This window comes from Canis aureus, chromosome 25 (assembly GCF_053574225.1).
Source record: "Canis aureus isolate CA01 chromosome 25, VMU_Caureus_v.1.0, whole genome shotgun sequence".
Classification (NCBI taxonomy): Eukaryota; Metazoa; Chordata; class Mammalia; order Carnivora; family Canidae; genus Canis; species Canis aureus.
Genome location: NC_135635.1, coordinates 30024696 through 30050887, shown reverse-complemented (window position 1 = coordinate 30050887; position 26192 = coordinate 30024696). Strand labels below are relative to the sequence as shown.

Below are 26192 nucleotides of genomic sequence, written 5' to 3'. Positions count from 1 at the left end.
TCCCTACTGAAGAGTTTTATACTTCACCTAAATTTAAAAATTAATTGTATAATCTAGTATATTTTGTACATATAAATATAAATTTAGATACAAATATTAATATAGATAGTGATATGCCAAGTTGTTATTATACAGCACTTTCGATTCTACAATATTTGTCTGTTTCTGACTGACCTTCTGAACTACTCAACTGGTAAATGTTTCTTCCTGATATTTGAACACTGTATTTTTTTTAAATATTTTATTTATTTATTCATGAGAGACACACACACACACAGAGGCAGAGATACGGGCAGAAGGAGAAGCAGGCTCCATGCAGGGAGCCCGATATGGGACTCGATTCCGGGTCTCCAGAATCATACCCTAGGCTGCAGGCGGCTCTAAACTGCTGCGCCACCAGGGCTGCCCTGAACACTGTAGTTTTTAAATAAACAATAATCTTCTTACAAACAAATCAGCTATCTTTATAACAAGAATTAAAATGTGTGCTTTTTATAAATCAAAGGAATAATTTTTTAGAAAACAGCACACAAATTTATATATGTAAATTTCCTTCCCCCATATTTAATTGTTTTATGACAATCTGTAAGAAAAATCTAAATAACTAATGAATTAACTAAACTCCATCTGCCAGACTTAACCTTTGTAAAGGGAGTTGGTGAATGTGTCTGAGTTTGACTCTCACTGCATTTCAATTTTTCCACAGGTAATATGAAATTTCCTAAAATTATATTTCAGAAATTACTTTGGGGATTTATTAAAGTGTCATGGTTTGTTGAACATGGTTCCCAGGTTTTCAAAATGATATCCTTAATATCAAGTTTTAAAAGTTATCAGATACTACCCATAAAGCTTAATTAAAACAAAAACAAGAAAAATCCCCCCATAACTCATCCTTGTAGTTTCTAATTTTTTAGATCTTGAATATAGCCAACGAATCTGTATAGTTAACTGTATCCTCAAGATTTTAATGCATTCCTAGGATAAATAAATGCAAGTCTAACAACCTTTCTAGGGATCCCTGGGTGGCGCAGCGGTTTGGCGCCTGCCTTTGGCCCAGGGCGCGATCCTGGAGACCCGGGATCGAATCCCACATCAGGCTCCCGGTGCATGGAGCCTGCTTATCCCTCTGCCTATGTCTCTGCCTCTCTCTCTTTCTCTCTCTGTGACTATCATAAATAAATAAAAATTAAAAAAAATAAAATAAAAAAAAATAAAAAAAATAAAAACCTTTCTGAAGCATTAATATTGAGTCTACATGATAAATTTTAAGCAACAAACTACAGAGAATTTAATCACATTTTCATTGAGAATTATCCACCTTTTTACCATCCTGTTTTACTTGCTGATTCTTAGGCTGGAAAATAAACTGAGAGTGACAGTAAACTAAACTGGGTAACTCTTTCCCAAAAGAATTCATTTTTATTATAAACTAAAGAAAACAACCTCATTAAAAAGAGTTGAAAGGCACTCCCCCTCCACCCCAGGAACTCTCAGGTTTTATAAATGAAGTGAAATGGATGAGCTACTAAATGAATATTTTAAGTATATCGATGGGTTTAACCATCAATATACTCTTCTTTTATTTCTTTGTTACTATTGTTGTTCTCCTATAGATTAGCTCTTCAGGACAGCCAACATTGCCATGCAGCAGCAACTGCATGGGACCATAACCTAAAAGATTAACAGCAAGGTTTCTGAAGGTAGATTTCCTAGCTTCAAATCCTGGCTCTACCTCAAAAATGCTCTGTGACTTTGAGAAAGTCAGATTTCTAGTTTGAAAAAATTAGTATGATAATAGTACATATCATTGAGTAATAATGAGGATCACATGTGATAACATACACAAAGTTTGTATCTTATTGTCTGGCAATTAAAAGTAAATCAATAAAGGTTAGCTATTACAATTAATATTAGCATTATTATGAAATAAGTTGAAGAAGCCTCAAACAAATCTGAAATACATTCTATGACACTACTGAATAATACATTCTTTCACTTAAAAATTGCTGCCTTCATAAGATCCTATCTTCTCTGTTGTCCCAAGAGTATTATTACACCAGACTTACATTAAAATCTTTAAAAATAGTTCATTTTTTCACGTTTAGATTTTTATCGAAACTATGTGTACTACAAAAAAATCACTTTTGCAAATAACAGCCACCTTATATTCCTTTTACTTGCTAATTCCATAATTTCTGGAGGGAATAATTTTAAACTATAGGCAGTGCTTATATAGCATAGTGTTGAACAATAACAATGAGTGTGCAAGGTGAAACTATTCAAAGTCATCTTAATAAACAATGGGAAAATGATCATTGTTCTGTGACCTTTGAAACTCTCAAAACATCAAAGATTCTTACTGTCAGGTATAAGTATATAGGAAAATGCAAAAAAAAAGTAAAGCTAATATTGATTTATATTATTGTAATTTAATACTAGAAACATTGAAGATATAATTTATTTCTTTTTAAACAACTCAAGAGTAGTTTGAATAGTTGCCCTTCTTTTTATAAACTGTATGATACAGAGTGAGCATCTTTTTTTATGCCTTTCTGAATTGTCATCCTCTTTTCTAAACTTGGTCGGCTTTGAACATTTCACTGTTTTCTGTTTATTTTTAAGATTTATTTATTTATTGTAGAGAGATAGCATGCAAGCTGGGGTAGGGACAGAGGCAGAAAATCCTCACGCCAACCTTCTGAGTGCAGAGCCGGGCTTGATCCCAGGGTTCTGGGATCATGACCCTGGCCGAAACCAAGAGTTGCTACTTAACTGACTGAACCACCCAGGGCCCTCCTTTTTTTTTTTTTTTTTTTTTTTTAAAGAGAGAGAAAAAATGAGTAGAGAGCAGGAGGCAGAGGGAGAGAATCTTAAGCAGGCTTCACACCCAGAGAAGAGCCCCCATGAAGAGTTTGATCTCAAAACCCAGAGATCAGGACCTGAGCCAAAATCAAGAGTTGATGATGCTTCACTGACTGAGCCACGAGTTGCCCAAACATTTCCCCATCATGCTCTGAATATTTTGAAATATCTCCAAGAGTTACTTTAATGTGAAGTGTTTACCAGTATCTCTTTCTCTGGTTCATTTCTTTCATCACAATCATGTTCCTCATTTATGTCAATAAATTCTCTTCCGCTAAGTTCCTGTGGCTACATGTCTAAAGTCTCTCACACAAGTGTTAATATTCACATTCTCTATGTTTTCTAGGATCAATTTATGATTTGGTTTTTTGTTTTGTTTTGTTTTGTTTTTTTTCTTGTTTTCTGAGAGAGAGAGCACGCACAAGGGGGGGCGGCAGCGGGTGGAAGGGACAGAGGGAGAGGGAAGAGAAAATCTGAAGCAGGATCCATGCTTAGCATGGAACTAAGAGGTGGAACTCAGCCTCACAACCTTGACATCATGACCTGAGCAAAAATCAAAAGTCAGATGCTTAAAAAAAAAAAAAAAAAGTCAGATGCTTAACTGCCTGAGCCTCCCAAACGCTCCAATCCATTTATCTTTGTTTCAAAGTTCATCTCTAGCTTTATCACTTGCTTTTTATTTGTGCATTTTAATCTTGTTAACCAATTTAATCTTTGGCCATTTAATCTTTGTTAGCCAATTACCTTTGTGTTTATTCATTCTTGTAAAATGTCACATTGGCTTATTACTGGTAGACAAAGAGGCAATACAACCACATACTTCTTTCTGTGCACATAAGCTGAATTAGCAGGTGTGCTATGACCAATCACCAATAGTTTGAAAGGTGCCATATGATTGGCCACTGATCATTATGCTATTATTTACATAATACATATTACATTACATATCTATTATTTACATAATTGTGAATGAAGAGCTAGCATTAGAGTCTTCACACTATGCAGTTACTCATAGTTAGTATATTGGAGTATCAGAAATTGGAACCACATTTTAGGCAACTGATATCTTTTAACTAAACTGTAGTTACTGAAATGTGTGCATATTGGAAATCTGTAAAGTAAGGACTGCCTAGATTTTGAATGGATTCTTTTGACACTCAATTCCACACATCTAAATAACATGGTTATATTTCTACTCTTTATGGTTTAATCCTCCACTATGGAAGAGGCTAATTTTACCTTCTAATAACCACCAATTTCACTGTCATTCCAATGTGTATTCATGCATGCATATGCACACATACACACAAAACACGTCTTCTGTCCCCCTATTCTCCCATTAAACTGTATCATAATTTTGGGGTTGTCAGTTAGAATAGATTATGCTGCAGTAACAAACAGCCTCCAAATCGCTGGATTAAAATTAAAAAGTTTAATTTTTATGCTTTTGGCTCTAGCAAAGACCAATGCTGGTCCAGGAAACTCTCCAGGACCTGTGTCATGAAGGCAGCGTCTCAGTGCTTAAGGCTGATGGAAGCTCCATAATTCAATATTTGTATCCTTTCGGGAATTGTGTCCTCTTTAGTCAATTCAGCAGAGGAAGAGAGTGCTGATGGGACTCACATAGGCAACTGAAGCCTTCAAACCAGAAGTGACATTGGTAACTTATATCCGCAACTCACCAGAAAGAACTTATAAGGTCTTTTCTAACTATAAGGAGCCAGGAAAGTACAATTCTCCTTCATGCCCAGAACAAGAGGAGAACTGGTTACAGTTGAGGAAGACAGGTCTCTACAAGTTAGTCCAGGAGTCAGTGTTCACATTATTTGAGCTATGTAAATAACATTCTTCCCAGAGAAAAACAGTGTGCTATATAAGTACATTTTCTGTCCTAAATAGTTTTTTTTTCTTTTCTTTTAGAATTAAAGCACTATATTTCCCCCTTATTTCCTAGGTATTTTCATTAACTCAGTCCCTGACACTTTTTAATTGTCTAAATCCCAATACATTCACATTCAGCAGTTACTCTCAAAGCTTCCTCATCTGTGAAATCTCTCCCAGAGATGTCTGAACTGCTTTAATATGTACAGAGTCTGCTTTACACCTGTGGATAATTCCCCATTATAGGATATCCCAACTTCCTCATCTTCCATATTAGTGCTTTAATTTCTCTCTTATTTTGTGCCTTTGTTTTCTGCATTCCATGTTTTCACTCTTTGTTCATTGTTTCACTTAGGTGAAGTACTTTCTTCACTTTCTCTCAGAGAAAGAAAACCTGGGAAATAATGTGGGTTTTTTTTTTTTTTAAGTTTATTTATTTATTGAGTAGAGGGAGGGGCAGAGAGAAAGGGAGAAGACTCCCCGCTGAGCTCAGATTTGGATGCAGGGCCCAATACCAGAACCCTGAAACCAAAACCTGAGTCAAAATCAAGAGCCATGCATTTAACCAGTTGAGCAACCCAGATGCCCATTTTTTGAGAGGTAAAATGTTTGAAATATCACAATTATACTTCATGTTTGATTGAGGTTTTTACCTGATAGAATTCAAGCATAGAAGCCATTTTTCTTCAGAGTTGTGAAGTCATCACTCTATATGACGTTGCTTCCATTACTGCGGTTAATAGTCACTATATTTTGATGTGAGGATTTTTGGCCTCTCTCTAGAGGTCCATAGCATCTCTTTGGTCCCAGTGTTGTGAGATTCTGCAACATTTTCCTTGCAGCTGCTCAATTTTTGACAATTGTTCTGTGCCCTTAGTGGGCCCTTTTAATTTGGAAATGTCAGACTTTTTAATTCTCCTAAAAGTTCTGCATTTCTCATTAATTTCCTCCCCTCTGATAGTTTTTCTTCCTCTGGAACTGCATTATTGATATTGGATGTTTTTACTGGTTCTCTATTCTTTTCTTCCAATTTTTCTTTCTCTCATTTAACTCTAAATTCTGGGACACTTACTCAACATCTTCTGCCAAATCTCTTATTGTATTTTTCACACTTGCTATCATGTTTTTAATTTTCAAAAGCCCTCTTTCACCTGCTGCTCACTATAAATATATATAATATTAACTTTGAATTATATGATGATATTTGTTATTTTAAAAATTTTTGTCCTTGTGTAATAACTGCTTTCTACATGTAATTCTTTCTATTTCTTAGAGACATCTTCAGGTGATTCGTGATCTTTAGGTCTCTATAAACATGATTGAAAGCAGTGAGAATGTGATATAATGGTTTTGATTGTGAGCTTTTTGTTTCGTGACTAGGTCCATCATTTATTTGGGGAAAGACATTGGGGTTGTTAGCTTTAGAAATTTTCTTGTGATTGAACATATTCAACAAGGAAAAGTCCTCAGATATCCTGCCTGGAGGATAAAAATCTGGAGGCCAGCATTAGAAAAGCCAAGTGGAGTAAGATAAGGCCACGATATTTAGTATGTAGTATTAATGTAATCATCTTGTTTTCTATTTGGGACTCTTGTCCATGTGTCTATTCTGTTCTCCACTGATGATCATTCTGCTCCACTATATTGAGTGATTAAGCCTCTGATATTCCGAGAGAGGACGGAGATTAGAGAATCTCAGATTCCAAGAAATCCTCTTCTTTTTAATTGTGTTTTCACCTCTACTTCCAGTGGTGTTTAGTGCTACCAGTATTTAACCCTGTGTGCATTCTATGGTGCGTCAGGTCAGTGCTCAGTTTTCTGTTGTCTTAGCTTAGAATTCATCTGTCTTGGGTCTGTTAAAGTAGTTATCTTCAAACATTTGTTTTCATCAAAATTTTACTTTTTTCTAACATTTTTCACATTGTCCTTATTAGTTAATGTCTTAGGAAATTCCCTTTACTGCCATCTCAGTGGAGTTTTAGTAGACCGTTAGTAGACAGAAAAAAAAATATATGTTCACTTTGCCATCTTTACCTACAAGACTTTATGATTTTTTTAAATTAAAATAAACTAAAAATTAGCAATTTTCTAAGGTATTCTTATCTCCTTGATATATATCCCTGGAAATTCTGGACTTTTGCATCTATGTGCTTAGGAGCCTTGAACCTTAACCCTCTGGTTGGACAGAAGTGAACCTCACCCTGTTTTAGAGGAGAGCATCCTCTCACTGTCTAAAGACCATCCACTTGAGCTAACTGGCTCAAGAAAATAATTTTCCTCCTCCAGATCTACCCACCTGTTCTTATTGATCTTAGATAAGTGGTTCTTCAAGACACAGAAACATCTGTGCTGTGTGGAATCAGCAACATCATCAATATCTGAGAACTGGTGATACCTAGACCCTATTGAATCAGAAACTTGGAGTGGAACCCATTAATCAACAGATGGTTTTGATTCATGCTGAAATTTGAAAAACAACACTGGGCAAATAACTACGATCAGAACTTAGCATAACATCAATGTAGAATGACCATTCCAAATATAGAAAGCACATTTATCAAAAGAACCACAAAACTTTAAAATATATATTGGTGGCAAAATGGGGATGGATCTTAAGGGTGTTAAAAGAAAGGTAGAATTGAAGGTTGGAGAAGTACCAATGAATTCATTGAAATGGAGGCATTCAGGATTTAACATCCTGGCAAGCATATCTAGAGCTAGTCCTAACGAGCTTCTAGGCCTAACTCTTTGAAGCATGGGCATAACAATGATCTTTGGTAAATAAGGTGGGGATGCTGTATTGCTTTGACAGAGTATTGGGAAGAGGTCACAAGGACATCACAAGTGGACATGTTAGAATGGATTTATGATGTGAGATCACACTATGGCTATATTCCATGAGAGGGTTTAAAAAGACACTATTCACATAAGTAAAATAGTTGACTAGTAAGATGAACAATAGCATTAACCCATCAATCGATCAATCAATCAATCAATCACTTCAATGGCTATCTTTTGCAAGCAAGGGTTTATGGTAGGAGAAGCTTCCATTAGATGGGACTGTCTAGTGTCAATACAAATGTGGCTGAGGTCATGTGGTGGCAATGAACAACTAGAGGCAAGGTGAAAGTCATAATGTAATGAATTCCAAGCTTGAATGATAACCAGAGAACATTTACTTGTAAATATTTATGGTGATGGCACTAATGGACCAGCATATCAGTAGGGGCAAGAAAGCTGGGAACCAATGGTAGTATTGCTTGCCTTATATAACCAAAAAGATCAAGAGATGTGACACAAAGGCTGATGTCAACTGCCACAATGGAAAATTGTGATACTTTCTTCGGTTTCCATATCTAAGGTTATTCTCAAACTCATTGACTGAAAGGGAAGGCAGATCCACTTAGGAATAATTCAACAAAGCCCTTGCCCAAATATTATGTATATTATATATATATATATATATATATATATATATATATATAAACTATTAATTATATGTCATACATATAATATTCTCCCTAATCATCATTCCCTAGGTGGATCCTCAGATATATATATATAGAGAGAGATGCACACACATACATACATACATATATATATATATACACACACACATAAAAAATTGCCTCTAGGGCTGCCTGGGTGGCTCTGTCAGTTAAGCATCTGCCTTTGGCTCAAGTCATGATCCCAGGGTCCTGGGATTGAGCCCCACATTAGGCTCCCTGCTCAGCTGTTAATCTGCTTCTCCTCCCTCAGCCACTCCCCCTGCCGCTGCTCCCAGGGTGCTCTCTCTCTCTCTTTCTCTCTCTCACACATGTGCTCTTCCTCCTTCTCAAATAAATAAGTATATCTTTTAAAAAAATTTCTCTCGAATTACTTTCAAATGGATCTCAGCTACTTATCAGAGTTAACTGACCTGAGAAAAGGGAAATATATTTTCTGAGGGCTGTCATAAAAGGGTTTGACATACATTATAAAGGAATTTCCTAAGCTGTTGTGGCTGTTATGTTACAAGTATATAAATAGAGCCCTGGCTCAAAGCTGTTTCACAATAGTTCCAATTGCTCTGTAGAAAGACTTTTTGATCTTTCTTCCATCTTGTATATTTATTTGTGCTTGATCTTTTGGGTGACTGCCATTATTTTAGGAAGGGTAAAATAGAAACTTAGTCTTCTCTATCCTAACCAGACAGTAAATCATAACAAAATTGTACACATCCTAGGTGATTAACAAGAGATTAACACCTTCCTTAAAGTCTAAAATGAGAGTGTTGAGTGTCATTATATTCCTGTTTAACTGTTTGATAGGGGCCCTACCAAAAAAAAAATACAGATTAACCATCACCAATAACTGTGCACTGCCATAAATCCCAGTTTCAACTGTTGAACTGAATATATTAAATTTACTAGAGCAATTTAATGTAACCTATGCCAGTTGGTAGGTTAGTATCCACATAGTGAATGCTATTTTCAATCTTCATTAACAAAGGTCAGTACTTGATCAGCCTGAGTGGCTCAGTATTTTAGGCATCAATTCTTGATTTCTGTTTAGGTCATGATTTCAGGGTCGTGAGATTGAGCTCTGTGTCAAGATCCATGGGCAGTATGGAGTCTGCTTAAGATTCTCTTTCCCTCTCCATCGGCCCCTCCCCCTGTTCATATGCTTTCTCTCTAAAGTAAATAAATAAAATCTTAAAAAAAAAAAAAAAAGAGAGAAAGATCAGTACTACTTCATGTTTACATGGAAAGGATAGTAGTACACATTCACATTTTTGCCCTGAGTTCCATAAAATGTCCTGTTCTCAATGAAAATGTAGATAAAAGGGATTTTATCTTGCTATTTTCAGAATGTCTCACTGGTTCCCAATAGTGATAACAGCATAGTAATTTTGTCAATGAACATGATGTGACAAGTTCCTTGGGTGCCATAAAGGACAAATGCATGCCAAATAGTAGGTAACAAACCTTACAAAATTTTGCCTCAGTAATACAATATATAGGAGTCCAATGATTTGGTTCATGCTGAAACATATCCTCTATGGAAAAGAGCAAGGTTTCAATAATTTGCCTCCTTCAATAATTAAGAAACACATGCTTGCAAGTCTTCTTAGATGTCAGATTAGTATGTACCAGATTTTTTAATTCTGCTCTGTCCTTTGATCATGTGATATGACAGGACAGGTAGCTCATTCTTCACTGAAAGCTGATCCAGTACTTGGAAAATATGATCTACCAGAGCCAATGGTGCTAGAGATATCTGTGGCAGATATATATATTTAACTATATATTATATTTTTATATATATCATAGCACATCCCCTTAATATGTAGAATAAGACCATTCCTGCAGTAAAAACTAATCACTACGTAAAAATCATCTTCTAATACACTCATGGGCCCTTGTAGAGATCGGATACATGAAATATGATGCTAGAATCATAATTGTGCATTATTAGCTTTGTAAATAATATTTACCAAATTTGAGGAGGGATAGTAGAAATCCACATGATGATGAAAGTGGTACATTTTAGATCTGCATTAATTAGATCCAGAGTGGAAAAGAGTGCTTCTCTCAGCTCATAGCTATTGCATCTCAGTGAGTTTTCTATGAGTAACTGAGGGAGGTGAAAAATATTTGGTTCTTGATCCTTGCATGGGTCAGTTTGAAAGAATGATACAAGCTGAAATTAGATTTCAGTTGTATGTGACCATCATACCAGTGGGAAGAGCTTCAAGTTGTATATTTGGTTATCAAGTTTGAATGGAGGGACAATACTGTAAAAGAAAATACACAGACATGTTGGACAGTAGCCAGAAGTTTGGCTGCTTTATTATGAAGATTGTAAAATGAAGATGTCTAGAGAAGAGGCATGTAGACAGACCTATGGGAAGGGCACAGAAGTGTGTGAATCTTTATGATTCATATAAAGGCCTATCAGAAAATATCCATCATGGAGGTTATGTTCAACAACACTACTACTCATCACCCTTTGATCACACTTTCTTGGTTCCCATGTCTTTCTCTTTCATAGATTTTTAATTTTTTTAGGTGAATTTTATTTTCTAATGGCTTCCTTAGAATAGTTGCATAAGAGTTATATTTTTGACACCCTTAATATCTTTAAAAAAAAAAACTAGTGATTAATATTACCTGGGTAGATAATTCTATATTTGAAATAATTTTCCTTTAGAAATTTCAAGGTATGACTCCTTTGTTTTGTGAGTTTCAGTTTGCTGCTAAAAATCGAATGTTAGTCTCTTTCTTTTTATTTTTTTCTTTTTTCTTTTTTTTTTGGCTTGACCTATTCCATTCATTTCTTCTTCTCTATATATGCTTTTAATTTTTTTTGTTTTTTATTTTTTGTATTTATTTTTGTTTATTTTTATTTATTCATGATAGACAGAGAGAGAGAGAGAGAGAGAGGCAGAGAAACAGGCAGAGGGAGAAGCAGGCTCCATGCCGGGAGCCCGACGGGGGACTCCAGGATCGCGCCCTGGGCCAAAGGCAGGCACCAAACCGCTGAGCCACCCAGGGATCCCCTCTATATATGCTTTTAAAATCTTTTCTTTGTTCTTGGTGTTCTCCGTTGAAAAGATACACATTTTTTTTTTAAGATTTTGATTTTTTATTTAAAGATTTTATTTATTTATTTATTCATGAGAAACACAAAGAGAGAATGGCAGAGACCTAGGCAGAGGGAGAAGCAGGCTCCCCACAGGGAGCCTGATGTGGGACTCCATCCCAGGACTCTGGTATCACGACCTGAGCCAAAAGGCAGATGCTCAACCACTGAGCCACCCAGGTGCTCTTATTTTATTTTATTTTACTTATTTATTTTTTTTTAAGATTTTCTATTTTATTTATTCATAGAGACACAGAAAGAGAGAGGCAGAGACACAGGCAGAGGGAGAAGCAGGCTCCATGCAGGGAGCCCCACGCGGTACTCGATCCCCGGTCTCCAGGATCACGCCCTGGGCTGCAGGTGGCGCTAAACCACTGCACCACCGGGGCTGCCCGCCCCAAGATTTTAAATTTTGTTATTACCTCAAATGTTCAGTGGGAACTTTTAATCTAGAAAGTTATGACCATTAAATTTTAGGGAAGTTTTTAGTATTTTTTGATAATTTTCTTCCACTTATTTTCTTTATTCTCTTCTGGAAATTGTATTAATTTAGCATTTGTGTTCTTGTAATGATATCTCTTATTTTCACCTCTCTGTATTTATTATCATTTGTGAGGATTTACTCATTTCTAATTGAATTTATTACTGCATTGTTTTAATAATTATATTTAATGTAGTAGGATTTTTTGAACTCAATTTTTGTGTTTAGATTACATTTTATAATACTTCTAAGGGAATTAATTATTGTATTTTGGGATTTTTATTTTATTTGTGGCTTAGATCTATTTCCCTTACAATTCTGTTTTGCTAATTTTTTGGTATCATTTTGGCTATCCATTCATATTTAAGGGAAACTCATTAATCAGCATTGGAGTTGTATTGTGATTCTTGTTCATGTCTTGTGTATTATTGGAGGAATCCTTGTAGGACACAAGAAAGGAAAGAGCATTAAGGGTCTTACTATCACTGTTCTCCTCTTTCCAGTAATGTGCCTTCTCCATTTGCTGAAGAACTTGCTATACTCAAAATTCAGGGCTGCTTTGCTTCAATTTTTTTAGTGAATAAATATACTCTTCCAGATTGAGTAAAGATATTAGAATATTATTAGTCATCTGAAATTGAAAGGTGAGGTCAGGAGTATGAATGTCTATCTTTTTATTATATAATCTTTCATCCAATCCACCAGTTTTCAGACCCTTTCATTCTCTGCCTTTTGAAGTATTTGGTACTCCAATTATCAGCATTAAAACAATCATAATAATGGTGCCCCAAATACACAAATTAAGATGAAGAAAGAGTAAAAAAAGCAATATTTTCTTTGGGGAATTCTGCCTAAGTGTGATTTTTTTTTCTATTTGGGAATGATATAGATAACTGACAGATAAATAGATAGAAAACATAGATAGGTAGATAGATATAGAGAGATGATATGGGTAATTATTATCATTCTTGGAAAATTGAGTGACTCTACAATTAGGCTTCTGTATAGGGAAAATTCCACAGCAACCATTAGTAAACAAAAAGGAGCTTAACTGCATAAAGAAACCATCAAAAATAAAAATTTTAAAACTATCTTTTTTGAAAAAAAGGTGAAATTTTATAAAGCATATGAAAAGAACAAGAGTATGAAATCAACATTTGCTTGTATTCTCACTGCACTTGGCTAAGGAGGTATTCTCAGCCATAAAAATTTTTAGAAACACACTGAAATAGAGGTTTAATGTATTTGAAAAGCTATGTGGACCCTACCCTCATGGTATATATATTTTCACTCATATTTCCTTCATCTAATTTGATCTTTTGGATTTAGGGAATTTAAATATCTGCCTATAGCAAATATACAAAATCTTCCTTCTTCCATATATAAATTCTAATCAAGAAAAGCCTAGGTCATCCTAAAATCACAGATTTTTAAAAATATAAATGGCATATCTGTATAATATGGTGTTTTGATCACATCTTCTGATTTTTACACATTAGGAAGCTGAGGCCTCGGAGGAGGTAAATGACAAAGTCCTACATCAAATAGAAGAGCTTTTGTTATCCTGTGCACTGTTCTATCCAGTATACTACAATGTCTTGAAAATATCATTTTTATATCCAATTATTGTTGTTTATTGGGTAGATTAATATATTTCCTAGATATGTGATTATTTCCAAAGACTTCTCATAAGCTTTTCAAAGGTTATTAATATTATTTCATTGTCTTTCAATAGATGTTTACTGAGTATTTTGTGTGTTTGCGCTATGCTAGGAATATCATTAATAGGTGAAAAATGTCAGTTGAACACTCCCCTAAAATTTGAATTATTTTTTAGTAAGAAACAAGGAGATGTGCTGCTAGGAATTTTTAAAAATTAAATTTCTACCTCCACCTTCTTGTTCTACATAAGAGCATCCAAGGACTCCAGCTTTCTCCTCTCATGAGAAATTTATTACCATACAGCCCAGTCAGAGTAATGTAAATGCTATAATCAAAAACATATTTCATAAGGAATGCATTAATCACAATAGGTTAAATAACAGAAGTTTTAATATTTAATATGCTTTCCTAGAACAATGGAAAAGTTCAGCACCAAGATAAAACTCTAGGTGACATAAGGGAACCAGGGCAACATCTTATCCCCCCTGGAGAGAGCTCTACAGCAGACCCTCCCTTTGTTCCTCAAAAGCACCACAGAGAATAGCAATATCAAATACCCAACACAAGGAGAGTTTGCAAGGGCCACAAAAATGTCAGTGCAGCATGTCTTTAGATGATCTCTATAGAAAGCACATATTTTTTTAAAATTTTTTTATTTAAATTCAATTTACCAACATAGTATAACACCCAGTGCTCATATTTAAAACAACCCCAGTACAAATTAACGTGTAAAATATTCCTCTCTTCACAGTGAGACTTGTATTATGCAGGGAAGAGGAGAATGCCTCAAGTAAACAACTACATTGTAACTTTAAAGAGGTACTCAAGTGCAGGACAGAAATAGTTCTTGTTTTTATTTATCCATCATCAGCTTCTTAGAATTCTTATTCAGAACACATAAAAAACATGAAAACTGGGCTTATTTCTGATGCTCATACTTTATTTAGGATTCACTTCACAAATGCAATTTTAAAACTAGAATATATTAGTTCAGTTCAAAAACAAAAACGTTCATTTCATTGATTCCCTATCTTGTGTGAACATCTTCCTAGATGCTGGGTTGAAAAGATGAATAAGAAACAATCATTGCATTAAAGGTGCTTGTATCCCATTAGGGGAACAAACACAATATAATTTTAATATAATCTGGTAAGTGGAATATTCATTAAATTGTAAAAGTAAAACAGGTGAAGAACACCTAAACCAATCTATGTAATTTAGTTAGGAAAAGACCTTCTGGAAGAGGTACCCCTTAATTTGAGTGACCAAGATTAAAAAGTCAAGTAAGAAAGGTAGAACAGTTGAAGCAGAGGCCAAAATACAGTGTATCATACAACAAGGAAACCTGCAAGTATATTGGCAATTCTTCTACAGATGGGAGGCGGATTTGGTCTAACTAATAAAAGTCCAGTAAATAAAACCTCTATCTGTATGCCATGCAGTACTCAGCCAATTGTAATTAAATCTTACTGAAGAAACAAAACTGAAGATAATTTTTTGTTGTTCTTAAGGTTGTAGTATGTATATATGATATAGATATGTAATATCTACATTATATATGTTTCAGATCGTAGTTTCAGGTTAGATGGCTTACATAGAAGTGAAAAAATGTTGTTTAGCAGACTGAATAGCACACAGTATAGTAATAAAAAATCTTTCCTTTTGTACTTTCTTCTATATTTTTCTACATTTAAAATGGAGTACCTTTGGGGAACTTGGATGGCTCAGTAGGTTAAGCATCTGCCTTTAGCTCAGATCATAATCCCAGTGTCCTAGGATTGGGCCCCGCATCTAGCTCTCTATCAAGAAGGAGTCTACTTCTCCCTCTCCCTCTGCCCCTCCCTCTACTTGTGCTCTTTCGCTTGCTCTCTCTCTCCCTTGCTTACTCTCTCTCTCAAATAAATAAATAAAATGTTAAAAAAAAATAAAATGGAGTACCTTTAATGAACTTTATTTTTTTTAAATTTCATTTATTTATTCATGAAAGACACAGAGGAGAGAGAGAAGCAGAGACACAGGCAGAGGGAGAAGCAGGCTCCATGCAGGGAGCCCAATGTGGGACTCGATCCTGAGACTCTAGGATCACGCCCTGGGCCAAAGGAAGGAGCTAAACCACTGAGCCCCTCAGGGATTCCCCCTTTAATGAACTTTAATGTATATTTTTAACATTTACTTTAGTTCCTAGATCCAACTTTTAGTTTAAGTTCTAGAGTTTATCTCTATATCCGAAATATATACATTCTCATTACTTCTTTAGAAGATGACTTTAGAAGCAGTTAAGTGGATGAATGAATCTCTTACCACATAACCATATTTATTCTCATGATACCCAGCAGATACTTTCTACTTCAGTAATATTAAATATAACCAATATGCCCTGCGGCCATCTATTTGTCACTTAACTCATAATAACTCATAATAACTCATGCAATACTCACCACAACCCGAGGAAACAGGTGTTACTATTTCTTCATTTTAGAAATAGAGAATCTGAGTCACATAGAGGTTAGTTTGCCCAAGTTCACATTAGTAGTAACATAACAGTCTGCTCAAACCTTTGGATTTCAAATCCTGAGTTATAGAGACTTGGAGCATCCAGCATAATTTTATGATGTAATAACCAATGCAGAATAAATAGTTTATATACATATTTTCTAATAGATTTCCAACACCGTTCTCAGACTCTACTTAATAGATTTATTATCTTTTTGATCCCCATTAAATACCGAGAAAGTTTCTGAGAACTTATTACTATTTATCAAGAAAATAACACCAACTTCCATTGTATTCAATAACCAAACAACAGGACAACTTTCTAGATGTTTTTGATATGTTCAGAAGAGTTGAAGGCTAGCAGAATTACTGCAATGGGTTTTGTAAGAAGGACATATTTTTATTTCAGTTATTCTCCCCTAAATATGAGATTTCCATTCAAAGGACTCTAGTGAGGCCATGAATTTAGCCAAGGGTATAGCAGTGGTTCATTTCTGTAACAGAGGAGAAAACATAAGTCAATACAGCCAAAAAGACCAGCATTTTAAAATGAGTGATGGTAGCCGATGAATCAATTGTGCCTATTACCATTTTATAGTAATAAGAGAGGAAAAGGATACTTAGATTTGAAGGGCAGTAAATATGGAACAAATAAACTAAAATGGTATAACAAAGTGTGCAATCAACCTATGGAATATACTACTACGGAATGTAATATCATTGAATAATGTGGATGGATTCCTCAAACATTCAGGCAATTTTATGACCAGAGGCCACATTTGTCTTCATATAAGTTAAAAAGATGGTAATCAAATCTCATGCTTCTGGAAGGAAAGTGATTGCCTATTAGACATTATTTTGGATAATGTTTTTATTTGTTTTCTTCTGAATTATAAGCTGGTGTAGGGAGGCTATTAAATTGCTTTTTATTTTTTGGTATTTTTTGTTTGCCCCACTTTTATCTCATATGACTTTGTGTTGCAAATATTTGTGCACATATCCAAATCTCTCAAATTCTTAAATTGTTAACTCTCTAATGGGAAGAACTACATATATTCAACCTATGTTTTCCCAGTAGCTGATAAAGGGAATTACATATGATAAGGAATCAGGAGGTATATTGCCACGTGTTCTTCTCTCTTAGGGAAAGACTGAGCTATTGGAAACATTCAAAGGATAATTTTAACATTCTTCTGAAATGTTACTTAGAAAAAGGCAATAGTGGGGCACCTGGGTGGCTCAGTTGGTTAAGCATCTGACTCTTGGTTTCGGCTCAGGTCATGATCTCAGGGTTGTGCGACTGAGCTAGCTCTGCATCAGGCTCCGTGCTCAATATGGACTCTGCTCAATAGTCTTTCTCTCCCTCTCTCTCTGCTTTCCCTCACTCCTGTGTTCTTTCTCTCTCTCTCTCAAATAAATAATTTTTTTTTAAAAAAGGGGAATAGTTCTTCCATCTATATTTAGTTACAAGTGATATGATTAATAGCATATATTATGTGGTTTTAATTTTTCATTGATTCCATTATTTTTTCTGAGATATAGAATGGAATAGAGTAGATACTATTTATAATTACAGAAGACAAAACTGAGCACTAAGAATGGTGTCACCCTTCCCATCTGACTGTTGGAGGTAAATCCAAGAATTCAAGAGGCCAAACTTCCTAATTTCCAATCTGTAATCTTTCTATATATGACTCTGTATCCTCCACAATGTATTTAATCCCCAGAACTGAAGTATTTTACCAAGTTAAGTAAATGTAGTCCCAAAGCAAATATTGATTTTTCTCATCAAATTTTCAGCAGTGTGCTTCCTATTTTATTAGTATAAATTTTGCTTGGACATTTAGACACAAATTTTGGAGAAAGAAAAATGTGAAGAGGCACCAGTAATACTAGTAAGAGTGACCTGGTTGTGTAATTTCAAAATGATTTAGTTGTATAATATAAAACGAGAAAAAAACTTTAAAGTAACATTTGAAAAATTCTCTTTACATATGTGTGTGTACAAATAAATAGTAAGAATTTGCAGGATTGCTGAGAAAAATCCTCTCATTTCTCTACAGACCACAAGAGCATGTGTCTTTAATGCTCTGGAGAAGCAAGCTTACTTGTAATGATTACCAGAGTCCTCTCTGAGAAGCAAACTTTTTATAACCTGTTACCCATGACCATAACAGCATGCCTAGAACATTTTATTGATTTTTCAAACTTTAAATGACCCAGACTCTTGATATTTCATCCCAAGCCTCCTCTATCCAGCTCTCATCATTTTATTAAGTAGCAATTGTGTATTTTTGGTTGCTCAAACTGAAAATCTTGGATTCTCATTCTCTCACACTCTACATGAAATCTATTAACAAATTCTTGCAGTTCCTTTTTCAAAATTAGCCTGGGATCTGACCTCACCCGCACTTGAACAAGCTGCTAGCCTAGCCCCACCCCATCAGCTGGTAACCACGCTAGTGACCACAATAGCCTCCTAACTTGTCTCCCTGACTTCATTCATCACAGAAGCAAGCATCCAGAATTATCCCATTTTGACAAAATTAAAATCACACTAATCCTCTGATCCAAACCTACCCTTAGCTTCCCATCTCATTTATTATAAAATCGAAAGACTGTATTTTTCAGGGCCCTACGTGATCTGGACTTCAGTTACATTTTCAACTTTATTTCCTATTACACATTTCCTGTCTTACTTTGACCCAGGCCTGTTGCTCTCCCCACTATTCTGCAAAAATACCCAGAATGCTCACTTTCAGTGCTCTTCTGCTGGATATTCACAAGAATGCATTTTTTATTTTGATCAACCATCACCTCCTCAGAGAAGTCTTGCAAGATTATCTAAAGGAGGGACCCCCCATCACAGTTATGCCATTATTAGGACTGACATTATATTTTATATTGATTTGTTCCTTGTCTGAGTTCCTTACCAGAATGCAGAGGGATTTTATCCACTTTTATATCCCTAATACTAAGAATAATTACTGTCACATAATAGGTAATCTCTATATATTGGATGAATTGATGGATATTACATTTATTTATATTTATGTAAAAGATGTTTAAATAATGAATACATTGCTTGCTAAACTCAGTTCAGTCAATTGGAATGCATGCACATACATACAAATGTACTCCTAATTTGTTAACGTTTAATTAAGTGGCAGTTTAATTGGAAGGAAAAAGCAATATAACAAGGTAATGAGAAAATGGAGAGATGTAAATGAGTGAGAGAAGAGAAACTCAAGGAAAACATGAAAGGAAAGAAATGAAATTAAGGTGAATCATTAGACTCACTCTCAGAAGAAGTAGTTGTATATTGGAGTGGACCAGAAAATCAAAGGAGAAATTTGTGAAGAAAATAGGTGGCTGTGTTTGATAAAGAGTGGGTATTGGGTTGTATCAGTGGACCACACAGAATAGGTAGTCAGCCTGGACCGCACAATTCTAGTTAAGATGTGCTTACAGTGATTTTCTTCTGAGCCTTCTGCCTCACCAAGACACCCTTCCTGGAACAAATGAGAGCAGGATTGCTAGCAATGTTAAATGACTCTGGCTTCTTTTCTCCCCCCAGATTCTTAACAATGATAGTTTTTCAGCTCTGTAAGTCAAATCATGACATCTCTTTAAACTCATACATATTATTTCCCTGGTGCCAGAAGTTGATGTGTCATGGAAAGATGGCCTACAGCTATGCCTTATAAAGCTGAGAAAAATAAAGTACGCGATGTTCCTCCTGTTGTCAGGCATTTTCCTTATAACTAAACCATGCTGTCCCCCTTCATTCTGTTTGTTCTGACAAGTTTGCATGTCAGGCCATCTATTTCCTTTCGGAGTTCTCTGTTGATAAAGTGCTTGGTCATACTAAAAGTCCTGGAGAGCTCATCAGTGCAAGATTTTCACTGAACCAGCTGCTTATAAAATTTTTCATGGCAAGTCAGCAAAGTGTAAGTGTACAGCCATTGCCAGAGTGCAGCTTAAATGAATTGGTCAGACAGTTGTTTTGTGGGCTGTTTGTAACCTACACTATATCAAATATGTTCAGTGTTTCGATATATTTATAAATTTACCTTCTGAATCCTAAGGAAAGCTGAAAATGTGCTTTTTATTTTTTTTGCTATTTAGAAAGTGATTTTCAGTATAACTAAATTCTGCTTTTTGAACTTCATTAGACTCTTAATGTTATCAAGACACACCCCCAGGAAAGTATTTTCCATGCAATATAAGAAGAGATGAAAGATTACAATTGGCTAAAGATGCTGTGTGGTTTGCTATGATAACTTCTGGATATCAGACTAATACTCATGATTAACAAAATTAGCAAGATCACCACGGTTTTAGACCATGGATCTCTGATCTGCAAATATACAAATCTCAGAATGACACTGCTTGTATATAAAGATTCCATAATACAGCAACTCTCTATATATCTGATCCATCCTGTTTTCTTGAATAGTGGAATGCTCTACATTAGACAAAGAAAGTGGAAACCAGCTATCAGTAAAAAAATAATTAGTGAAAAGTAAAACATTTTAGGTCAGTGTAGCACAAAATCAAATGGAGACTTGGAAATTATTTGATGAATTTCACTATTGAAGGTGACATAGGAAATTAATGAGGTTAAACCATCTCAATTTGTATTCAATTTACTCAATTATGAATAGTTCATAATTAAACTTTTATTCAAAAATTATTTAAATAATTTGGCTTCAGAATACTAGACTAAAATGGATTTATGTGTACACTAACTGAATCTTTAAGATAATTTTAGAGTAAAACTCATTAAGAGTTAAGTGGTCATACACTTCAAACATTTAAGGTTTTACAGATTAATAATTGAAAAATTTGACATTTTCCAGGGAATTTTAAGAAGATAATTAGATTAGCCAATTGATTCAATCTTCCATTAAAAAAGAGAAATTAACCTGGAAATGTTTTTCTTGCAAAAAAATTCTTTTAAAACACTGAAAATATTTATATTGGTTGTTGATCTAGTCCAAAAATACCAGTTAAGACTCATCTAACACTTCATTGTGGGTTATTCCTATTGATTCATTGGGAAATTAGAAAAAATAAAAAACCTGAAAACAATAACATCCATATTCCTTAAAACTACTAGAATAAATACAGAGTACTCATTTGAGTTTAAGACATCTAAAAAACATCCCCTCAATGTTTCCTCTCCTAAATAATGAAACTTTTATGGGAATCAGAGGGATTATTGAGTGATTCACTCATTGTACACTCAGCAACATACAATTAACACATCTCAGAGGTTATGTAGTATTGCCATTCCAATATTAGAAGTTTGTGGTTTTTTATCATTTCTTTTTGTAAAACAGATTACTATGCATGTCTAAAATTAGATGGTAATTAGAGAATAGTAATATATAAACCAATAGTACATTTGTAGGAAAAGCATTAAATTTAATAACATCCACTGAAACTGAAGAAAAGCATCAGATCTAATTTCCTATGTTATCCAGACTAATTTAATCTTTGTCAGTGAGAAGAAAATCCCACTCATTCATTTATTCATTTTTTCCAGTAAATATTTCTACTATCAGATGGCCTGAGTTTATCCTTATATGACAAGTATATGGCTTTGAACAAGTACTTAATATCTCTGATCGTCTATTTTTTAATCAGTAAAAATGAAAACAAATGGACATAATAATAGTAATGATTTCATAGGATTGTTTTTAGGATAAAATGAGTTAATTCATGTCGAGCATTTAGCAGAGCTCCTGACACCCTGAAAACATTTAATTGTTCTTATGACATTTTAAAAAATTATATTTCCATGTACCCGAATCTATAAGAGACACTGGAGCTATAAAAGTAATAAAGACATAGTTTCTACCATTGTATAGATTTTTAGAAAGATTTTATTTTTTATTCATGAGAGACACAGAGAGAAAGAGGCAGAGACATAGGCAGAGAGAGAAGCAGGCTCCATGCAGGGAGCCTGACGTGGAACTCTATCCTTGGACTCCAAGATCATGCCCTGGGCCAACAGCAGACACTCAAACACTGAGCCCCCCAGGTGTCCTCGCCATTTAATAGATTAAGAGCTAGTGGTTAAGATAAGACAATAGCTAAATAAACTCAAACACCTACAAAATTGTGATTTTGTTGGGTAATACAGAGATGCTAGCTGCTAGGAGAGCTATAAGTAGGAATCTGTCATAGTAAGAATGAATAGAGTTGTTTTTACTTTTGTTTTTGTTTTGTTTTGTTTTGTTTTTAATGACCAAGGGAAGAAAATGAACAGTGCATTTAACAGAAAAAGCATATTTAGTCTAAGAAGGCCTGAGGATAATTGTCATTACTACAAAAACAGCATCTACAAGTGCAGAAAATTCTCCATATTTCTGTTCATCGAGGGAGATGTTTGAACTACAGCTAATAAGGAAACAGGAAAACAATTCCTCTCTTCATGAAGAGATGATCAGCATACCAGGTACATGCAGTCACAGATACACAATACTTAAAAGTCCCAGAAACTGCAGCAGATGTGATCTTTCCCATAAATACCAAAGAAAAGTTCAGCCTTCCATGGAAGCCAAATTATCCAGTCTCAGGAAAAGCCTAAACTGAGGGGATCCCTGGGTGGCTCAGCGGTTTAGCGACTGCCTTTCACCCAGGGCGTGATCCTGGAGTCCCAGGATCAAGTCCCACATTGGGCTCCCTGCATGGAGCCTGCTTCTCCCTCTGCCTGTGTCTCTGCCCCTCTCTCTCTCTCTCTCTCTCTTTCTCTTTGTGTGTGTCATGAATAAGTTAAAATAAAAGCTTTAAAGCCTAAGTTGAGCAGTGTCTAGTGGGCTTGGTGCATGAGAGTCTGAAACCGTCAGTGTCTACAGATACGTGACTGCCAGTCTTCTCCATGTCCTTTGGAAAGGCAAACATGGGAAGAGTCATTGGGCTCCCCATGTTCCTCCAAAACAGAAGCAGGACATAGCATCTCATCAATTTTACACACAATGTTGATGCCCCCAAATTAGGAAAAGGATAGGATAAGGCACTGAGCTGCTACCAGCTGGGAGGTTAAAAACAACACAGCATACAAGAAAGGGCCTCAGAGCCTTTCTGAACTGTTCCCTTAGCCAGTATTTTGCACTTTTTGAAAATAAATATTCCCTGCTGTACTTGCTAAATATACAGTTTTTGAGATACTTATCCTAAAGATTGTAATTCACTGGATTCATAGTGGGACCATTTTTTTTAAAGATTTTTATTTATTTGAAAGAGAGGGAGAGACAGAGCTCACACACACACACACACACACACACACACACACACACGAGTGGGGGAGGGGCAGAATAAGGGGGCAGGGGGAGAAACAGACTCCCCACTGAGCAGGGATCCTGATGATTTGAGGTTCTATCCCAGGACTCTGGGATTGTGACCAAAGCCAAAGGCAGATGCCAACTGGCTGAGCCACCCAGGTGCTCCATAGTGGGACCATTTTGAAAGTATCCCAGTTAAATCTTATTCAAAAAAGGTATTAGGGAAAACTGCAGTTAACCACACTGGTTATAGTTAGAGAAAAAAAAAAAAAAAGCCTGGTATCTAAACTCAGGGAATATCACCTATATTTGTTTGATAATCACATGTGAAATGAAATCCATAAAATTCTTGTTCACAATGTGATTTGCATCTCTCAACAAATTGTCTTGTTTATTCATAAAGTTGCAAGTTCAAGAACTCCAGCATATTCTTTCTTTTTTTTAAGATTTTATTTATTTATTCATGAGCGAGACAGAGACACAGGTAGAGGGAGAAACAGGTTCCATGCAGGGAACCCGATGTGGGACTCAATCCTGGGACTCCAAGATCATGCCCTGGGCCGAAGGCAGACATCATTCAATCACTGACCCACCCAGGTGCCCCTCCAGCATATTCCTATAGAGATACTATAGGGAAGATGGGGCATTAAAATTGTGATAAATAGAATGAGCATTATTGTTTATAAATTTCTATTTAAAGTGGTTTTCCACCAATTATTTTAATAAATAAGGTTAGGGATGCCTGGATGGCTCAGTCAGTTAAGCATCTGCCTTTGGCTCAGGTCATGATCCTAGGGTTCTGGGATGGAGCCTCATGTCGGACTCCCTGCTCAACGGGCAGTCTGCTTCTTTCTCTCCCTCTGCCCATCCCTCTGTTTGTGCTCGCTTTCTCAAATAAATAAATAAAATCTTAAAAAAAAATAAGGTTATACATTGAGCAGGTATAAGTATTTTTATTATACTATTTATGCATGTATGTCACTCAACAAATAGATATTTATTCGTATTTTTTATATATGCTGTGTATTCTGCTCCCTTATAGCAATGTTTACTACAGTTGTTCCAGCCTAAAGCTTTGAGTTGTTTAGCCATCTTGTATCTTTCCCTCCTTCACATCTATAACTGAGAATCCTAGAGACTGGTTAGTACTGCCAAGCATAAGTGAACTATATACACTTGTGACTCAGAAGTTAGGAAACTTTCATCCCTTAAATAGCTTTCTATGACTTTCAGTTCCTTAGTTCATAAATACTTTTTAAAATTACAAATCCTAAAAATCTATGGGAGAATATTTCTAGAATTTTACAAGAAATTTAGAATTTTAGAAATTGTGACTATCAATATAATAATTTATGCTATTAAATTCTCCCCAAACACCTTAAAAACTCATGTCTGTTAGTTCAAAGGCAAACTTTACAATAATATAGGAGTAAAGTGTGTGTTTTCATTTCTCTCTTCCATTTAAGACTGTAAACTGAGTGCATACGTACAGTCCTGTGTCCAGAAGACCAAACCATACGCTGTGATGTTTGTGTTATTAAGATGATTTAATTTTAAAATCATTGCTATTTATCTAAAATCTACATAGGAAAAGTAGATGTGGATGAAGCAAGAAAATAAAATCCACCTTTCTCACAATGTTTTAGCATTTTCATTTCCATATCTCTTCAAAGAGTTTGGCCTAATTTGGGTTAGGTTTCCATCTCAATAGGTCTGCCCACCTATGCTAATTCAACTTTGCCTTAAGAAGCATAGATATCAAAAGTATCTCCTGCTGCTTAAGTATATTGCACTCTTCATTAAGGATTGAGGGAATATGTGCAAGGTAATGAGAACCCATGTGAGTTTCCCAACCATCATGAAAATCACTTGTTTTTCCATGGCCGTTCCTTGTATGCCAATTTCAAAGCCCCTGCCAACATCACTTCACTGTCTTTCTGTCTCAGTTCTTTGAATGAAAACTCTTAATGTGATGGCAATGCATTTAGATGTGAAATAAGATGTGAAATAAATAATATTTTCATATTAATTAAATGTAATTCTAATAAACTTAGTTTAGAAAAATATTTGCCACTCATTGTGCGACCTATTTAGTATGAAAACTACAGAATAAAAGCAACTATAACCTTCTTATTTTAAGTAGTTTTGTTCCATGGATTTATGCAAGTATGTAGGAACTTGAGAGTTATCTCAACTATCCTCATGTAACAAACATATTTTGAAATTTACAAGAATAAGTTAAATTACAGTTTTAGTCATGTTTGCTTTTTAGATGATCTAATATAAACCTAAATGAAATTAAAACCTATTTTACTTATACACACATCTCTAAAAAAATAATAATTCTTACTTCTAATGTTCTTTATATCCCCTGTACCTGTTATACCTCTTAAGAGAAGGAAGAAATGGAAACATTCCAAGGATAGACAAGGAATATTTATCCTGTTATAGGACACTCTAGGGTCCATCATAACTCAATGAAATATCAGGTAGACAATGGGGCAGTGGCCAATATTTTACCTTTATACTCTCCTAAAGAATGAAGAGATGTAGGTCAATCTGACCTACGTGCATAAGCCCAGGGGAGTTGCATCAGATTTTCTGTGCTGCAAGGTATCTTATTTTTTTAAAAGGTTTTATTTATTTATTCATGAGAGACAACCATAGAGGCAGAGACATAAGCAGAGAGAGAAGCAGGTTTCCTGTGGGGACCCTGATGTGGGACTCGATCCCAGAACCCTGGGATCACACCCTGAGCCAAAGCAGATGCTCAACCACTGGGCTACCCAGGTGTCCTGCTGCAAGGTATCTTAGTTTTGGTATCCACAACTGGCCTATCCTCAGATCCACATGGAGATCTCATTAAAATAAGAATATGGAATTTCACGTCGGGC

The 26192-nt window shown here is 35.2% G+C and overlaps 1 long non-coding RNA gene across 3 annotated transcripts in view; it reads left to right on the top strand.

The window, feature by feature from the left end:
• Positions 1–26192, top strand: part of LOC144297649 (uncharacterized) — a 185876-nt gene that overhangs the window by 87362 nt on the left and 72322 nt on the right. Inside the window, exon 4 of one of the 3 annotated variants that reach the window (XR_013364606.1) lies at positions 22268–22563. The exons of the other annotated variants lie outside the window; for them this stretch is intronic. This is a non-coding gene — a long non-coding RNA (uncharacterized LOC144297649). Of the gene's footprint in view, positions 1–22267; positions 22564–26192 lie in introns of those variants that run through there. 3 annotated transcript variants of the gene reach the window in all.